Source organism: Dermochelys coriacea, chromosome 4, assembly GCF_009764565.3.
Source record: "Dermochelys coriacea isolate rDerCor1 chromosome 4, rDerCor1.pri.v4, whole genome shotgun sequence".
Classification (NCBI taxonomy): Eukaryota; Metazoa; Chordata; order Testudines; family Dermochelyidae; genus Dermochelys; species Dermochelys coriacea.
The window spans coordinates 61,094,533-61,112,474 of record NC_050071.1 but is presented as its reverse complement, the minus strand read 5'-3'; positions in this window follow the sequence as shown (position 1 = coordinate 61,112,474).

The window sequence follows — 17,942 nt, the reverse complement described above, 5'->3', positions numbered from 1 at the left end:
TAGGGATGAATAAGCCTAAAGATACTTAATACAGCAGCACAGGACTCAACTATTTTGTTTGTGAAGGTCTGTGGCAGACAGCAGCTCCTGATGCGAGTTTATGTGCTGCAGTAAAATCCCACAAAACACCTCCTCTGATTATACTGAGGAGGGAGTCACCTTCAGAAGACTGAAAGAGCACTAATATTGTGATACTAATCAAATAGGGTAAACAAATGACCTGGGTAACTAGTTAGTCAAACATAAATCCAAGACAAGATTATGGAAAAGCTGATATTGGATTCAGTCAAGAATTAAATATAGGAATATAATTAATGTCAGTCCACATGCTTTTATGGAAAATAGGTCTCATCAAACAAACCTGTTTTCAATCTTTAATGAGATACAGATGTTGTTGATAAAGGTATTGTGTAGATGTAATTGACTTTTGTAAGATGTTTGACTTAGTTCCACATGACATTCTGATGAAAAATTTAGCACTATAAAATATCAATAAAGAACTCAGTAAATGGTTTACAAGCTGGCTAACTGATAGCTCTCAAAAAGTAGTTATCAATGAAGAGTCATCACCAAATGGGGGATTTCTATTTGGGTTTTGCAGGGATTAGCTCTAGCTCTGATGCTATTCGATATTTTTATCAATAATCTGGAAGCAAATATAAAATCACTACTAATAAAATGCATGGATGACAAAGATTTGTGGAGGGTAAATAGCGATGAGGCTATAGCTGTCATATACGGAGTGATCTGGATTGTTTGGTATCTTAGGCCCATCCAAACAAAATGCCTTTTTAATCATAGAAGGGACCGCAGTACAGCCAAATGCAAAGTTACACATCTAGGAAGAAGAAATGCAAACCATACCTAGAGAATGGGGGACTGTGTCCTGGAGAGTAGTGACTTTGAGAAGGGTGTAGGGGCCACAGTGGATAAGCAACTGAACATAAGCTCCCAGTGCAATGCCTCCGATGAAGTGAGCTGTAGCTTACGAAAGCTTATGCTCAAATAAATTTGTTAGTCTCTAAGGTGCCACAAGTACTCATTTTCTTTTTGTAAATACAGACTAACACGGCTGCTACTCTGAAATCAGTGCAATGCCGTGTCCAAAAGGACTAAAGTGGTCCTTGGCTACATAAGCCATGGAGTAGGAGTAGGGAGGCGATTTTACCACTGTATGCGGTACTGGTGAGAATACTGCACATAGTTCTGGTGTCTGTATTTTTAAAAGGATGTTGAATAATGGAAGAGGAAGCAGAAAACAGCCACAAAAATTATTTGAGGGCTGAAGAAAATGCCTTACTGTGATTGAGTTCTTTAAGTCTGTTTAATTATCAGAATGAAGACTGAGAAGTGACTGGATTACAGTGTATAAAGTACCTACCTACAATGGGAGAAAATACTTGGTGCTAAAAGTCTCTTTAATCTAGAAAGCCATAACAAGAACCAATGGCTGGAAGTTAAAGTCAGACAAATTCAACTTAGAAATTGGTTTTAAAAAAAATCAAAAAAACCAAAACCAAAGTGATTAACCATTGGAACAAACACTCCCTTGATGTCTTCAAATCAAGACCAGATGTCTTTCTGGAAGATACAGTTTAGCCACACATAAGTTATTAGCCCAAAAGAGGAGTAACTAGATGAAATTCCATGACCTGTTTTATGCAGCAGGTCAGACTAGATCTTCTGGCCTTAAAACAGTGAATCTGGAAAAAAAAAATTTAATGAACAAAAACTCTCTGCAGTCACCTTTTAAGCATCCTGAAAAGTGTGTGTCATTTCTGGTATAAGAGGTCAGGCAAGTTAGTGACCTTAATGATTGTTTCCTCATGGCAGAATAAAATCAAGGATAGATAATCTAATAAAAATCCAAAAGTGGAAAAGAGAAAAGTGTGGGACAGCAAGAGCCAAAGTACACAGCCTATGCATCTCCCACAGTATAGGATGCATGGAAAGACACAGAAATAAAAAGAAAGCTATAAGCAATTCTGCAGTTTGGGTTTTCAGGGATTCTTTCTGACTTGTCCTTTGTCCTTCTGCACTTCATAAGATTTGCTCTGACCTTCAGATTCAGAACAAGACACTAAATCATACTCAGCCCAAGCTGCTAGATTTCATATGATAGTGCTCATACAAAATAAATGGTTGTCTTATTAAATAGCCCCAAAAATGTATGACCCTTTCAACAAAGCTGAGATTCAAGTTTGTGGTGAAACACCTACAGCCAACTGAGTTTCACTTTATGCCACGCTTCCTTAGAAATATTTCACACACCTCTAAGAATAACCTGACATAAAAATAAGAATAAAAAAGATTCAGTGAAAAACTTCATATTATACCAAATTTTCAAAAGTGTATGTGTAATGTACACCGATAGAGGGCTGTGCATACAAATCCCCAACTAGTGCATGCATGCTAGACATTGTTGACACTTTTCAAAGTTCTGTCCATTAGGAATCCAGATCTGGTCCTTGTCTCCACCTTCTCTCCTTAAAACACACTTCTTCCACCAGGGCTTCATAAGCTACACTAGTTCCCTACCTCTTAAGAAGAACTAGCAAAACATATGATTAAATTATATTAACAAAAACATCATGGAACTAATAAAGCCCATGGTAAAACTAATCGCTTGCTTCTTGTTACATCACATCCTCATCCACAATTCAGTCTTTGTCCCATGTTGGGGCTGGCGTCTGACTTGGAAGGGGCATGATGGAGGATCTAGGCCTGCAAATTCTTCAGGGCAGGTACTCTATCTTCTTACTACTGACAAAGCACCTTGCACATTTTCAGTGCCATTAGATAAATAAACACAGGTTTCAGAGTAGCAGCCGTGTTAGTCTGTATTCGCAAAAAGAAAAGGAGTACTTGTGGCACCTTAGAGACTAACAAATTTATTAGAGCATAAGCTTTCGTGAGCTACAGCTCACTTCATCGGATGCATTTGGTGGAAAAAACAGAGGAGAGATTTATATACACACACACAGAGAACATGAAACAATGGGTTTATCATACACACTGTAAGGAGAGTGATCACTTAAGATAAGCCATCACCAACAGCAGGGGGGGGAAAGGAGGAAAACCTTTCATGGTGACAAGCAGGTAGGCTAATTCCAGCAGTTAACAAGAATATCAGAGGAACAGTGGGGGGTGGGGTGGGAGGGAGAAATACCATGGGGAAATAGTTTTACTTTGTGTAATGACTCATCCATTCCCAGTCTCTATTCAAGCCTAAATTAATTGTATCCAGTTTGCAAATTAATTCCAATTCAGCAGTCTCTCGTTGGAGTCTGTTTTTGAAGCTTTTTTGTTGAAGTATAGCCACTCTTAGGTCTGTGATTGAGTGACCAGAGAGATTGAAGTGTTCTCCAACTGGTTTTTGAATGTTATAATTCTTGACGTCTGATTTGTGTCCATTCATTCTTTTACGTAGAGACTGTCCAGTTTGGCCAATGTACATGGCAGAGGGGCATTGCTGGCACATGATGGCATATATCACATTGGTAGATGCGCAGGTGAACGAGCCTCTGATAGTGTGGCTGATGTGATTAGGCCCTATGATGGTATCCCCTGAATAGATATGTGGACAGAGTTGGCAACGGGCTTTGTTGCAAGGATAGGTTCCTGGGTTAGTGGTTCTGTTGTGTGGTGTGTGGTTGCTGGTGAGTATTTGCTTCAGATTGGGGGGCTGTCTGTAAGCAAGGACTGGTCTGTCTCCCAAGATCTGAGAGAGCGATGGCTCGTCCTTCAGGATAGGTTGTAGATCCTTGATGATGCGTTGGAGGGGTTTTAGTTGGGGGCTGAAGGTGATGGCTAGTGGCGTTCTGTTGTTTTCTTTGTTGGGCCTGTCCTGTAGTAGGTGACTTCTGGGTACTCTTCTGGCTCTGTCAATCTGTTTCTTCACTTCAGCAGGTGGGTACTGTAGTTGTAGGAATGCATGATAGAGATCTTGTAGGTGTTTGTCTCTGTCTGAGGGGTTGGAGCAAATGCGGTTATATCGTAGCGCTTGGCTGTAGACAATGGATCGAGTGGTATGATCTGGATGAAAGCTAGAGGCATGTAGGTAGGAATAGCGGTCAGTAGGTTTCCGATATAGGGTGGTGTTTATGTGACCATCGCTTATTAGCACCGTAGTGTCCAGGAAGTGGATCTCTTGTGTGGACTGGTCCAGGCTGAGGTTGATGGTGGGATGGAAATTGTTGAAATCATGGTGGAATTCCTCAAAAGCTTCTTTTCCATGGGTCCAGATGATGAAGATGTCATCAATGTAGCGCAAGTAGAGTAGGGGCATTAGGGAACGAGAGCTGAGGAAGCGTTGTTCTAAGTCAGCCATAAAAATGTTGGCATACTGTGGGGCCATGCGGGTACCCATCGCAGTGCCGCTGATTTGAAGGTATACATTGTCACCAAATGTGAAATAGTTATGGGTCAGGACAAAGTCACAAAGTTCTGCCACCAGGTTAGCCGTGACAGTATCGGGGATACTGTTCCTGACGGCTTGTAGTCCATCTTTGTGTGGAATGTTGGTGTAGAGGGCTTCTACATCCATAGTGGCTAGGATGGTGTTTTTAGGAAGATCCCCAATGGACTGTAGTTTCCTCAGGAAATCGGTGGTGTCTCGAAGATAGCTGGGAGTGCTGGTAACGAAGGGCCTGAGGAGGGAGTCTACATAGCCAGACAATCCTGCTGTCAGGGTGCCAATGCCTGAGATGATGGGGCGTCCAGGATTTCCAGGTTTATGGATCTTGGGTAGCAGATAGAATACCCCAGGTCCTGGCTCCAGGGGTGTGTCTGTGCGGATTTGTTCTTGTGCTTTTTCAGGGAGTTTCTTGAGCAAATGCTGTAGTTTCTTTTGGTAACTCTCAGTGGGATCAGAGGGTAATGGCTTGTAGAAAGTGGTGTTGGAGAGCTGCCTAGTAGCCTCTTGTTCATACTCCGACCTATTCATGATGACGACAGCACCTCCTTTGTCAGCCTTTTTGATTATGATGTCAGAGTTGTTTCTGAGGCTGTGGATGGCACTGTGTTCTGCATGGCTGAGTTATAGACTGGGAATGGATGAGTCATTACACAAAGTAAAACTATTTCCCCATGGTATTTCTCCCTCCCACCCCACCCCCCACTGTTCCTCTGATATTCTTGTTAACTGCTGGAATTAGCCTACCTGCTTGTCACCATGAAAGGTTTTCCTCCTTCCCCCCCCTGCTGTTGATGATGGCTTATCTTAAGTGATCACTCTCCTTACAGTGTGTATGATAAACCCATTGTTTCATGTTCTCTGTGTGTGTGTATATAAATCTCTCCTCTGTTTTTTCCACCAAATGCATCTGATGAAGTGAGCTGTAGCTCACGAAAGCTTATGCTCTAATAAATTTGTTAGTCTCTAAGGTGCCACAAGTACTCCTTTTCTTTTTTAGATAAATAAAATAATGTTCCTTAAAACAGATTTTCTCAGATGGTGGCATAAATCTAAAGCACCCCATAAATCGTTCCACCCCACCTCAATAAATGTGATGCAGGATTAAAGGGTAATTCTTGGAAACACTTTTGTGAAAAGCATTTTATTTTCATTAGCCAGGAGATCTGGGAGATATTACTTCCTTGCTGTGTTCTAGTTATGTTGGATTCAGCAAGAACCTGAGTCAAAGCCCACTGAAGTCAGTAGAAGGACTCCCATTGACCTCAATGAACTTTGGATCGGGTCCCCTAATGAAGATCTACCTACTGACAATTTAAATGAATATTCAGTGCTAGGTTCTGCAATGCACTAACTGTAAAATAAAGAAAGGGAAAATACTTGATCCTCTTTGTGAAGACCTTAATGGATCATGCCTGAAGGCCAGCCTCCCTGCAGGAGAGCTGCTGACTTTGAGCAATGGTTCTCAAACTGTGATCCAGGGGATAATTACTGGTAGTCAGAAGAGCGCTGGCAGGTGTCTTCTCCTTGTTTCCAGCTGCTAGATTTTAGTTTAAAAAGCTAAAATAAAATAAATAAATCATAATAATACTACCTAACTCACTATAGTCTTTCATCGGTAGATCTCAGAGAGCTTCACAGTCTTTAATAAAAAGAACAAGGAGTGCTTGTGGCACCTTAGAGACTAACAAATTTATTTGGGCATAAGCTTTCATGAAAACAGTTTTTAAATGTATTTATAAATACTTTACTAATATGTCAACTCTCCATGTAAGCAATTGCTGTAGTTGCCACAAGGATACTATATAATTACTAACGCGGGGGAAGGCAATTTGCTCAGTGATGACTGAGAGTGGACATGTCCATGAGACAATCAAGATTTAGACCATGACATAAAAAGTTTGAGATCTTTTTATGTAGAATCCTATGGAGCCACCCAGTGGTTACTTAGTGTAATCTTTTGCCAGAAATTTGGGGCATTCAAAGACATCAGGGAAGAACACAAAGAGACAGAAAGCCCTAGTTTTATAGACTAGAAATAAAGATTAAAATTAAAAATTAAGAAAATCATCTGGAATGAGTTATGACTTTGGAAAACACTGCAAATTATTAGGACGTGGGAGAGCCAAGTGAAAATGATTGATGACTCTTTCTCTCTTCTTTCAGAGACTGTGAGAGCAGCAAGTAGTGAGCCCATTTTTGTAACATTCCCAAATATAAAATAGATTTTGCTTCCCACTGAAATGCTTCACAGTTTAAAAAACAAACATTCACTTGGCATCAAATAGCTTAGCTGCAGAATTAATGGAAAATGCTAATTTTTCTAGACTTCTTTTGTATCTGCTTATAGCATTTAATATACAGTTATATCCCTGCTACTTAATTCTATGCAGAGGTGAAAAGAACAAATAGAAAAGGACAGTATTTGTCCATTCAATTCTATTGTTTTTTAGAATAGTTTCTAAAGACCTCTCTCATATTTCTATAAACCCCTATAGATTGACTCCCTATTAATTTCCATAGGACTTTTCCATGAAGGTCCTAGAATTTTCAAGTGACAGGGTGAAAAAGTAGAAAAAGAGGAAGACAGCAGCAGCCAGCAATGGGGAGAGATAAAACAGTTGTAAGCAATGCAGACATTCGGATAAACAGAAATTTTTATTTATATTTCCTTTAACTTTCTAGTTTATTTCTTTACATTTTTGCACCATACAATTTCCTATTGAGAAAATGAAACAAGCCCATTAAGTGGGTCTATGCCAAAAGCCCAACCTTTTGCAGTCCTCTGAAATTTGGCAGCTTGAATAAAACAAAACATAAATCCTAAAGCGGCAGCACTTTAACATGGCTGGTGTAGTCTCGGCGCAGCACTAGGGGAGAGCCTTCCCAGAGCTCTAAAAAAAAAAAATTATCTCCACGAAGGGCACAGCTCCCAGCGCTGGGGCACTGTCGGCACTGCCACGTTACAGCACTGAACATACAGTGCTGGGGAGGGGGGTGTTTTTTCACATCCCTGAGCAAGAAGGGTGCAGCGCTGTAAAGTGCCACTGTAGACAAGCCCAAACTGTCCCTGGTGTTGGTCTTGAATTTGCAAAAGCAGACGGATGCCGTTTTGAAGAACTAAGATTTGGCCTAAAAATGAGAAGTTTTGGGACAAGGGGACCTGTTAGATCAAATAAATAAACAAATAAAAAAGATTTAGCTCATTCTGTAATACACCGCTAGCTTTTTCCTTTAGTTAATCCCTCCCTTGTAACCCTGGTGAAGCCAAAAAAATTAGTTTAATTACCAACCCAGCACATTCCAGCTTCCTGATAACAAGTGGCAAGGCAAAGCTTCAAAAGAGATAGAGATGGGAGAAAGAAAAGGAGTACTTGTGGCACCTTAGAGACTAACAAATGTATTTGAGCATAAGCTTTCGTGAGCTACAGCTCACTTCATCGGATGCATTCAGTGGATCCGATGAAGTGAGCTGTAGCTCACGAAAGCTTATGCTCAAATAAATTTATTAGTCTCTAAGGTGCCACAAATACTCCTTTTCTTTTTGCGGATACAGACTAACACGGCTGCTACTCTGAAGCCTGTCATTATAGATGGAAGAAGTGGCTTCCAAGAAGACCTGCTGATTGTGATGAAGTCTGGTCAAGAGAAAACAATGTTCAAGCACAAGCATCTCTGAGGAAAAAAGAAGTAAAGCCAAAGCACTTGATGCTTGAGCGAAAAGATGACAAACATGCCTGCAGTACCGTGTCTGGCCCTCTTATAACTCGTACCTTTGATAACTTTAACAGAAACTGGGTCCTTTCTCTCAGTTAGCAGAGAGCAGATGAAAAAAGCAATCAGTCACTCTTAGAGTTTAGGGCATGACATTTTCCGATGGGAGGCAACATGAGATTGGCTGGGAATAAAGAGGACTCACTCAGTAAGCTTCTTTTTGGTGATCATTTCCATTACGGAGTTGACACTGAGTCATGTGTAAGCTCTTCAGGGCAGGAACTGCCTCTTACTTTGTGTTTGGACAGCAGTTAGCACAATAGGATCTTGATCTATGCCAGCTTCTGGGCACTGCTGCAATATAAATTCTAATAATTAATAATAGACCTATTCCACTACTATTAATTCCACCATACTCCATTTGGTGAGCAACCATGGCAAGCTGTGTACTTTTATAAGGTGGAAGACAGTTCCTGGGTTACATAAACACAGGCAAAGGAGAAGCAGACCATTATATATACACACACACTGTAGAAGGTTGTTTTGGAAATACGCATTAATTTTTACACAGACTGCTCACAGGCACATTATCTTATTTTTATGCTCAGCAGGTAAATGCTTGCCTATTGCTAGAAATAACTGGCGAAAATTAGTTCAGATTTTTTCCCATCAAATCAGCAGAGGGATAATGAATTTCAACAAATATTTCTAGTTCTACAACATATCCTTTCCCTTTCCTCCACTTTTTCCTCTCTCTCTCTCTCCCCCACACCCCCAACACCCAACCTGTGTGATCTAGACCTGCAAATGTGCAATAAAATTAAAAATGTAATTTTATTCCAAGAGTGGCTGCCAAAGCTTAACTGGGGAACCACACCAGAAGCGGGAGTAACACTAAAATATATTAATCTTTCTTAAAATGTCATGTGGACATATTGTCTAATTCAGCCAATTAATAGATACAATGGGCTAAATAAAAGCATTCCATTCATATATAACAGAGCTACTTCTTATAAAGAATTGAAAAGATGGAATTTTTTTCAAATGTGAAAAGCCATGTCTTTTTTACTCCTTGCTTTGTCTTCCAGCATATGCAGGAGCTGAGTTGTCTGATCTGATGGGGAGATGCTGCTGTAGATTTCAAATTAAATCCAATACTCTGAGCATAATTCAGACAACCCCCTCTTCTAGCCATGAGGGCATCCACATAAAAATGATCCAATGAAGCTTCCATGTCAGCTTACACAGGAGTGCATCATGTTACATCACCATCCACTATGACAGAACAAACATAGGGAAATTTACTCAACCACCTTCACTAAAGAGCTGATCTGTGTACCTGTTTCAATCAGCAGATCAACCTCTTCTATGCCCCCAGGTGCACATTCCCAGAAAGCAATCCCCCGTCAGCTCCATCCCTAAGGCCCCTCTCCTCCTGGTTTGTATTGATGTTCCCTGATTACCAACTCCCTCTCAAGAGATCCACATTCCTCTCTCTCTCTCTCTCTCCTTTGTTCTGATGAGTGGCTTTGCCCTCCCTCTTGCTCTCTGGAGTAGCATTTGTTTACCTGTTGCTCTGATGGCAGAGCTGATTATCGATCACAGGTGTGATAACACACAGGATTTTCCAGATTCTTTCCACATGGATTGCAGTCTGCACAATGCTGCTTTTCCCCTCCAAGAAGTTACTGGGCTGGATTGTTTGACAGAACAACTCTACATTTTATTTGGACACTCTGAAGTACTTTTTCAATTATTTTTTCCCAATGCTTAGAATACTTTTTCAAAGCTTAAAAGTGGATTTTTCTTGACTTTTGCTCCCACAGTTTTTGTCTTCTGGACTTTACAAGCATTCTCTTCCCCCTCCCTCCCCCCACGCCCTCCAGAATAAGTCAGAGCAAAAATTCCAGCTCCTAACTTCATCTCTCTTCAGTGGGCAAAATGGGGTGCCCAGACCTGAACATTCCCACACTTGTGGATTTGAAATCTAGATCCAAATCTAAACTTCCCTAAGCAGGTTGTTTGAATTTGACACATTTGAGGGAGAGATTCAAAATTAAATCTAAACCAAGACCACATCTGGAGTTTAGATGCGAGGTTTTGGTTCAGGCAATATCCACCATTACCAACACGCCAGATTTCCATTACAGATTAAAAATAATACAACTTTTCTTATTAGTTTATTGAATTAATGGTCCATCATTGAATACCGTAGCAGAGCTGTGGCAAATGGGTTTGTTAATCAGACCCTGTTCTGCAAGTTACTCTGCATGGGCAACACACCCTGCAGTCGCTCAGAACCCCATTGGCTTCAATAGGGCTCAATCTGGGGGGATACAGGCCATGGGCCTTTATTTTGCAAATCCTTATGCAGTGAAACCACACAGCAGAACTGAATGAAAAATGGACCTTTTGGTTCATTGACAATTTTGAAAATTTGGGATACATCATTTCTGGTCAAAATGTTTCATTTTGACAAAAATCAAAATGTTTTGTTTCAATCTGAAGCATTTTAAAATATTTTTGAATTCTTTAAAAATAAAATTAAAGGTGATTTCAAAATGAAAAGTTGCTTCAAACCCAAAAAAAAAACCCCCACACACAAAAACCCCAAAACATTTTGTTTTGAAAATGTTAAAACTGGTCATTTTGTTTAGGAGAAAAAATTAAGAATTCAGAAAAAAAAATCAAAAACATTGACACATTCAAGAAATGTTTTGGTGTCACAGAATCAGCATTTTTTTTGCCTTAAAAAAGTTGTGCATAAAAAACTTTGCCAAGCTCTGTCCTCAAATTTAAGGATAAGTTAAGTGTTTGCAGGTTTGAGGCCTTCACTTCTATGACCTGTAACAGTAGAGCACAAAATATTGTAGGTCCTACATAAACAAGGTTGAGGAGGGGTTGTTTGTTCTGTATTTATTTTGAACCAAATCGGTGGAGTTTTTTAAAAGGCCTAATTTGCAGAGATGCTTACACCCAATACAGTTCTACAATATTACTTCCCAGAATTGATAGCCCTCAACTTGAAGATCACTGTGAAACTCAAAATCATGTCTCTTTCACCAACACAAGTTGATCGAATAAAAGATATTATCTCACCAACCTTGTTTCTTTCATATCCATGGACTAATATGGCTACAACCACACTGCAAAACAGCCCTCAACTCATCAGTCTCAAAGCCATTTCAGAGACTAGAATCAGCACCTTGATTTCTCTCCTTTTTTACCACTGACTAAATGCTGTCTCTGTAGCAAATTCCTCAATCAAAAAATATTCAGGACTAGGGAACAAGATGTGGTCACGTGGTTTAGCCATATGTCAACTCCCCAACAAAAGGCAGCATGGCCATAGTTAATCTGAAACCGGGATTATGAGCCAAAGAGAACAGTTATATAATTCAGAAAACTGAAACTAAATAGAACAAAAACCAACAAGAACTACATTTACTTGAAAGAACAATCACCCACACCTACAAATTTGCCCCTTTTATTACACTGCTAGGCAATCGAGACCTTCATATAACTGGCTTTTTTAAAATTACAAAAATAATGGAGGGATTGTGCTAATTAAAAAGTATGTGCAAGATGCTGAAAGGCAATACATTATTTAAATACACACTGCAACAAAGCAAAATATTTGCTTCACCTGCATTTACAGAATTAGCTGACTCAACACAAACAGCCTGGTGCTGCTTTTACCAGCTGGAAATGGACAAACAGAACACTTCCCACGAGGTAAGCTGCCCTGGGAAGGAATGGAATCCACTGTCACTAGGTCAAGGACAGAGGGTTACCGAAGAGTCAGTCACCCTTTTAAGCCCCCCAGAAGAAATCAGCCCTATAGGTGAGCTGCCACTAAACAGTGATAGATTTCAAAGGCAAAATCTACTGCATGGATCAGCAATCTCTTTACCCATTAGCATCATTTCCGAACCTAGAATAATTTTTTAAAAAACCATCCACCAGCAATGTTCCTCCCACACAGTAGCAGGAAGTGATTGTGTAGGCTGTGCCTACCTGATCCTAATGTATGATTTCCCCCAGAATACACAACAGAAATACACTCCCCCGTAAAGTATGCCCCGGGAGGAAATGCCTTCTCAAGCCCAATATGGCATTCACTTTAATCACCTGTATATAGGCAGGTTTCAGAGTAGCAGCCATATTAGTCTGTATTTGCAAAAAGAAAAGGAGTACTTGTGGCACCTTAGAGACTAACAAATTTATTAGAGCATAAGCTTTCGTGAGCTACAGCTCACTTCATCGGATGCATTTGGTGGAAAATACAGAGGGGAGATTTATATACACACACAGAGAACATGAAACAATGGGTTTTATCATACACACTGTAAGGAGAGTGATCACTTAAGATGAGCCATAACCAGCAGGAGTGGGGAAAGGAGGAAAACCTTTCATGGTGACAAGCAAGGTAGGCTATTTCCAGCAGTTAACAAGAATATCTGAGGAACAGTGGGGGGTGGGGTGGGGGGGAGAAATACCATGGGGAAATAGTGTTACTTTGTGTAATGACTCACCCATTCCCAGTCTCTATTCAAGCCTAAGTTAATTGTATCCAGTTTGCAAATTAATTCCAATTCAGCAGTCTCTCGTTGGAGTCTGTTTTTGAAGCTTTTTTGTTGAAGGATAGCCACTCTTAGGTCTGTAATCAAGTGACCAGAGAGATTGAAGTGTTCTCCAACTGGTTTTTGAATGTTATAATTCTTGACGTCTGATTTATGTCCATTCATTCTTTTACGTAGAGACTGTCCAGTTTGACCAATGTACATGGCAGAGGGACATTGCTGGCACATGATGGCATATATCACATTGGTAGATGCGCAGGTGAATGAGCCTCTGATAGTGTGGCTGATGTGATTAGGCCCTATGATGGTGTCCCCTGAATAGATATGTGGACAGAGTTGGCAACGGGCTTTGTTGCAAGGATAGGTTACTGGGTTAGTGGTTCTGTTGTGTGGTGTGTGGTTGCTGGTGAGTATTTGCTTCAGATTGGGGGGCTGTCTGTAAGCAAGAACTGGCCTGTCTCCCAAGATCTGTGAGAGTGATGGGTCGTCCTTCAGGATAGGTTGTAGATCCTTGATGATGCGTTGGAGAGGTTTTAGTTGGGGTCTGAAGGTGATGGCTAGTGGCGTTCTGTTATTTTCTTTGTTGGGCCTGTCCTGTAGTAGGTGACTTCTGGGTACTCTTCTGGCTCTGATTGACCGACATCTCTAAGGTGCCACAAGTACTCCTTTTCTTTTTGTATATAGGCAGACACTGTTGTAGTCAAACATCTACTGAAATATCATTTGTAACCAGTGTGCCATCCATTTTTTTCTTCCATCCTAGTAAAGTGGATTCTTGAAGAAGAGAATGTGAATCAAATAGGAAAAAATTAAATGGGGTGGGAGGAGTAAAAATCACATCTAAACTGTGTCTCATTGCATAACCCGCTAGCTCTTTACATTACAAATTCCTGCCACTGCTGTGGGAGTGACTGATGCTGTTCTTCACAGCCGTGGGCAAATTCTTCACAGCTATTAATAACAACATTAGCACTTATATGGTGTTTTGCATCTTCAAAGCATTGTGCAGACATTCATTTATTAAACTGGTAGAAATGCTTTTACTCTGTCTTCATGATTTAACAAATAGGTCCATGTTTTTTACCATTATACGTCAACGCCAGTGATGGGTGTTATAGAAAACCCTAGCACAGGCAGACAGATGCCAAACCTCATTTGGTCTCAAAACTTGCACACGTTTACATATGACTGTAACATCAGGCACATGAGGGGTCCAACTGAATTCAGACTGTAGGCAATCTAAAGCTCTCGTATATTTAAAGAGAAAGCTATTACTTCAGTCCGAATTAACTTTACTTTGGATTGAAAGACTATGTGAAGACAAATCAAAGCAAGGTCTGTGCGAGACAGTACAGGAGGTCTCCATCTGTAATGTAGTGTTCTGCTCTGAACCAGCCCCAAATGGCTACCTATTTCTGCAGGCAAATCCTTAGACATTTATGGGAAGCAGTGCTGCCCAAAGGCTTGGGTGCTGGGCTGGAACTCAGGAAACTGACTCTGCTACTAACCTGCTTTTAGACATTGGGTAAGTCACTTCACCTCCCCATGCCTGTTTCCCTCACGTCCTTTTTCGATCATGTAAACTGTAAGCTCTTCAGGGCAGGTGTTATATCAATAAAATAAAAACCAGCAAGATCTTATTAAAGGGGAAAAGGCAAAATACCACATTTATTGTGAATACAGAAAGAATCATAGTAAGCAGTTATAGCTATAACATTCCATCCAATCTCATATTTATTCATACACACACACACACACAGGTTCTGCAAGGTTGTTATCATAGTTACCCTCCTCAGAGTTGCTCATGCCAAGCCACTGGCCAGGTGGCCTGGACATGAGGAGGGAGCAGAGCCTCGTCAGATGCACATCTGATGCTCCTAGAAGTTGGTTTGCAGAATCAGACCCCAAAGTTTTCACTTTCTAGAGTCCATTTTTATAGGAATTTCTTCCTATGCCAGTCTATGGGAATTGCTTCATCATGCTGTTGCTGAATCAATCAGCAGATGGCACATTCCTGATGGCTCTGTGCTGCCAGATATTATCTTGTTCTTTGGTTCTCCCATTCTTGAGGCTGTTGGGTGGATTCCAGTCTGCCCTCCAGGGGTCCTCTGGTTATTTCCACTTGACGCCTTCTTCAGTCGATGGACACTGGATTCTTAGGCTGGCACCTCCCTGATCATTCAGTTATTATCCACACCAAGCATCCATCCACATACATCCTCTATCTCTGTTTTAATCACAATTGTTAACAAAGCGAAATGAATACAACAAAAGGGCAGGGAGTCTCTGGGTGCTGTTTCTATTGTTACAGAGTATTGCTTTGAGTCTCTCTCTCTGTGAGTATTTGTTGTTATAAAGAATTGCTTAGAGAACAGATTCTGTCATCCCCCTGGCAGAGGGGCAGGCGTACCGGCACCTCGGCACGCCGACGGGTTTCCGTGTCCGACAGACACCCGAGGACACCATCCAGGAGATCTTACAGGATGCCGCCAAGATCGACACCTCCCTGCTAGCACCATGGCAGAAGATAAACGCCCTGAACACCTTCCTGATCCCCCGCATCTCTTTCATCCTAAGGGGATCTGCCGTGGCAAAGGTACCCCTCAACAAGGCAGACAAGATCGTCCGGCAGCTGGTGAAGAAGTGGCTGTTCCTTCCCCAGAGAGCCAGCAATGAGCTGGTCTATTTCGCCCACAGGCATGGCGGTGCCAATGTCCCCCGCATGGGTGTCCTGTGTGACATCGTGGTGATCACCCACGCCTTCTGCCTGCTGACGTGTCCCGTTGCCATGGTAAGGAACATCGCAGCAAATGCCCTCCATGACACAACAAAGAAGCAGATCAGCAGAGCCCCCTCCAACCAAAACACCGCCAGATTCCTGAGCAGTTCTCTGGATGGCGAATTTGGACGGGACGGTGGCGACATCACTTCACTGTGGTCCTGCGCTCACAATGCCACGCGTCGCCTGGGGAAGCGCATTGGCTGCCGCTGGGAGCGGTGCGAGGAGCGCCAGGAGCTGGGAGTCCTGGTGCCACCGATCAGGTCCGACGACAACACCATCTTCACCTCGAGCGCCAGGGCATGCTGGAGAGAACCCTGAAGGCAGCCATCCACTTGTTGTACATGGAAACCCTGAAGCGTAAACCAGACCAGGGTAAAGTCTTCGAACTTACCAGCAAGTGGGATGCCAGCAACCACTTCCTCGCCGGGGGCAGCTTCACCCATTTTGCCAACTGGTGGTTCATCCACCGCGCCCGGCTCAACTGCGTCTCGCTCAACGGAGCCGTCCGCCACGGGAACCGAGACAAGCGTTGCAGGAAGTGCGGCTATTCCAACGAGACCCTGCCCCACATCCTGTGCAGCTGCAAGCCCCACTCCAGAGCCTGGCAGCTGCGACACAACGCCATCCAGAATCACCTGGTGAAAGCCATCGCACCGTGCCTGGGGGAGGTCGCCGTGAACTCCACCATCCTCGGGACGGACAGCAAGTTGCGACCTGACATGGTAGTCACCGACGAGGACCAGAAAAAGATCATCCTCATCGACTTCACGGTCTCCTCTGAGAACAGGACCCTGGCCTTCCACGAATCCCAAGCTTGTAAGCTGGAAAAATACGCCCCCCTGGCTGACACCCTAAGAGCGAAGGGCTACGAAGTGCAGATGGATGCCCTGATTGTCGGAGCCCTGGGCACTTGGGACCCCTGCAACGAGCGTGTGCTGTGGACCTGCGGGATCGGTCGACGGTACGCACGGCTCATGCGGCGCCTCATGGTCTCGGACACAATCCGATGGTCCGGGGACATCTACATCGAACACATCGCCGGCCACCGACAGTACCAGGAGGTGTGAGCCAGTACAACATCGTGCATCAACCATGGGAAAGGGACTGAGAGACTTTTTTTTTTTCATTGGACCATATGAACTGGAACCATAAACTCACTGAACATTAAATCCCACCAAATGAGGGTAGATCCATCCTCATCATCATATCTGCTCATTATACTCCACACCTGAACATAGCCATTATATGGACAACATACCCCCATATCTCAATGTCTGTACTTTGACCTGTTAAACTTTTACCCCCAATTGGGGAGATTGCAAATTATGTATTCCTTACGCCACCCACTCCTAAACTGAACTTCGCACCCCTTGATAATCTGTACCTTATTCCCTGATAACCAGAAACTTCTATGCCTAAACTCTGTACCGTTTTCTTTTTACTTCAACATTATCTTAATAAAATTATGAAATCTGTACTAACACAATTAGCAGCTTGCAAGTTTCACAGAGAGAGAGAGAGAAACAGTACCAAAAACCAAGAGACCTCTTAATTAGTAATACGCTGGAATTTAAACTATGGGGAATCAAACTCATGTGATTTTAATACAGAACTTCTTTAATGTGATCCAACATAATGACTGGTTTCAGAGTAGCAGCCATGTTAGTCTGTATTCGCAAAAAGAAAAGGAGTACTTGTGGCACCTTAGAGACTAACAAATTTATTAGAGCATAAGCTTTCGTGAGCTACATCGGAATGCATCCGATGAAGTGAGCTGTAGCTCACGAAAGCTTATGCTCTAATAAATTTGTTAGTCTCTAAGGTGCCACAAGTACTCCTTTTCTTTTTGCGAATACAGACTAACACGGCTGCTACTCTGAAACCTGTCATTATGCAAGGCACTGAATTTAGCCGTATAGAGTGGAAATCTGTCAACTTCATGAAAAAACTCGCACAGATACAGACAGACATCATCTTCCTCTCCAAATGCAAACAGATGGACATCATACCGAAAGGACTGAAGGTAAAAAATCCATTACAATCTACATACCACACAGACTATGCTGACAGCTTGTGCCACACACTCTCAAAGAAACTGCGGAACCACCTGATCAACATCCTCTACAGCAAACAGGGAAAGATTAAGAATGAGCTCTCAAAACTGGATAGAATGCATCCGATGAAGTGAGCTGTAGCTCACGAAAGCTTATGCTCTAATAAATTTCTTAGTCTCTAAGGTGCCACAAGTACTCCTTTTCTTTTAACATAATGACTGTCTCTCTCTATGGTTATGCCTATGCTACAATGACATGGCTCTGGGGCACAGTAGTGCAGACACTCCTACAGTGAAGGAAGAGGTTTTTCCATCACTGTAGTAACACCACCTCCTCAAGTGACAGTAGCTATGTCGATGGAAGCATTCTTCCATCGACCTAGCTGCATTGACACC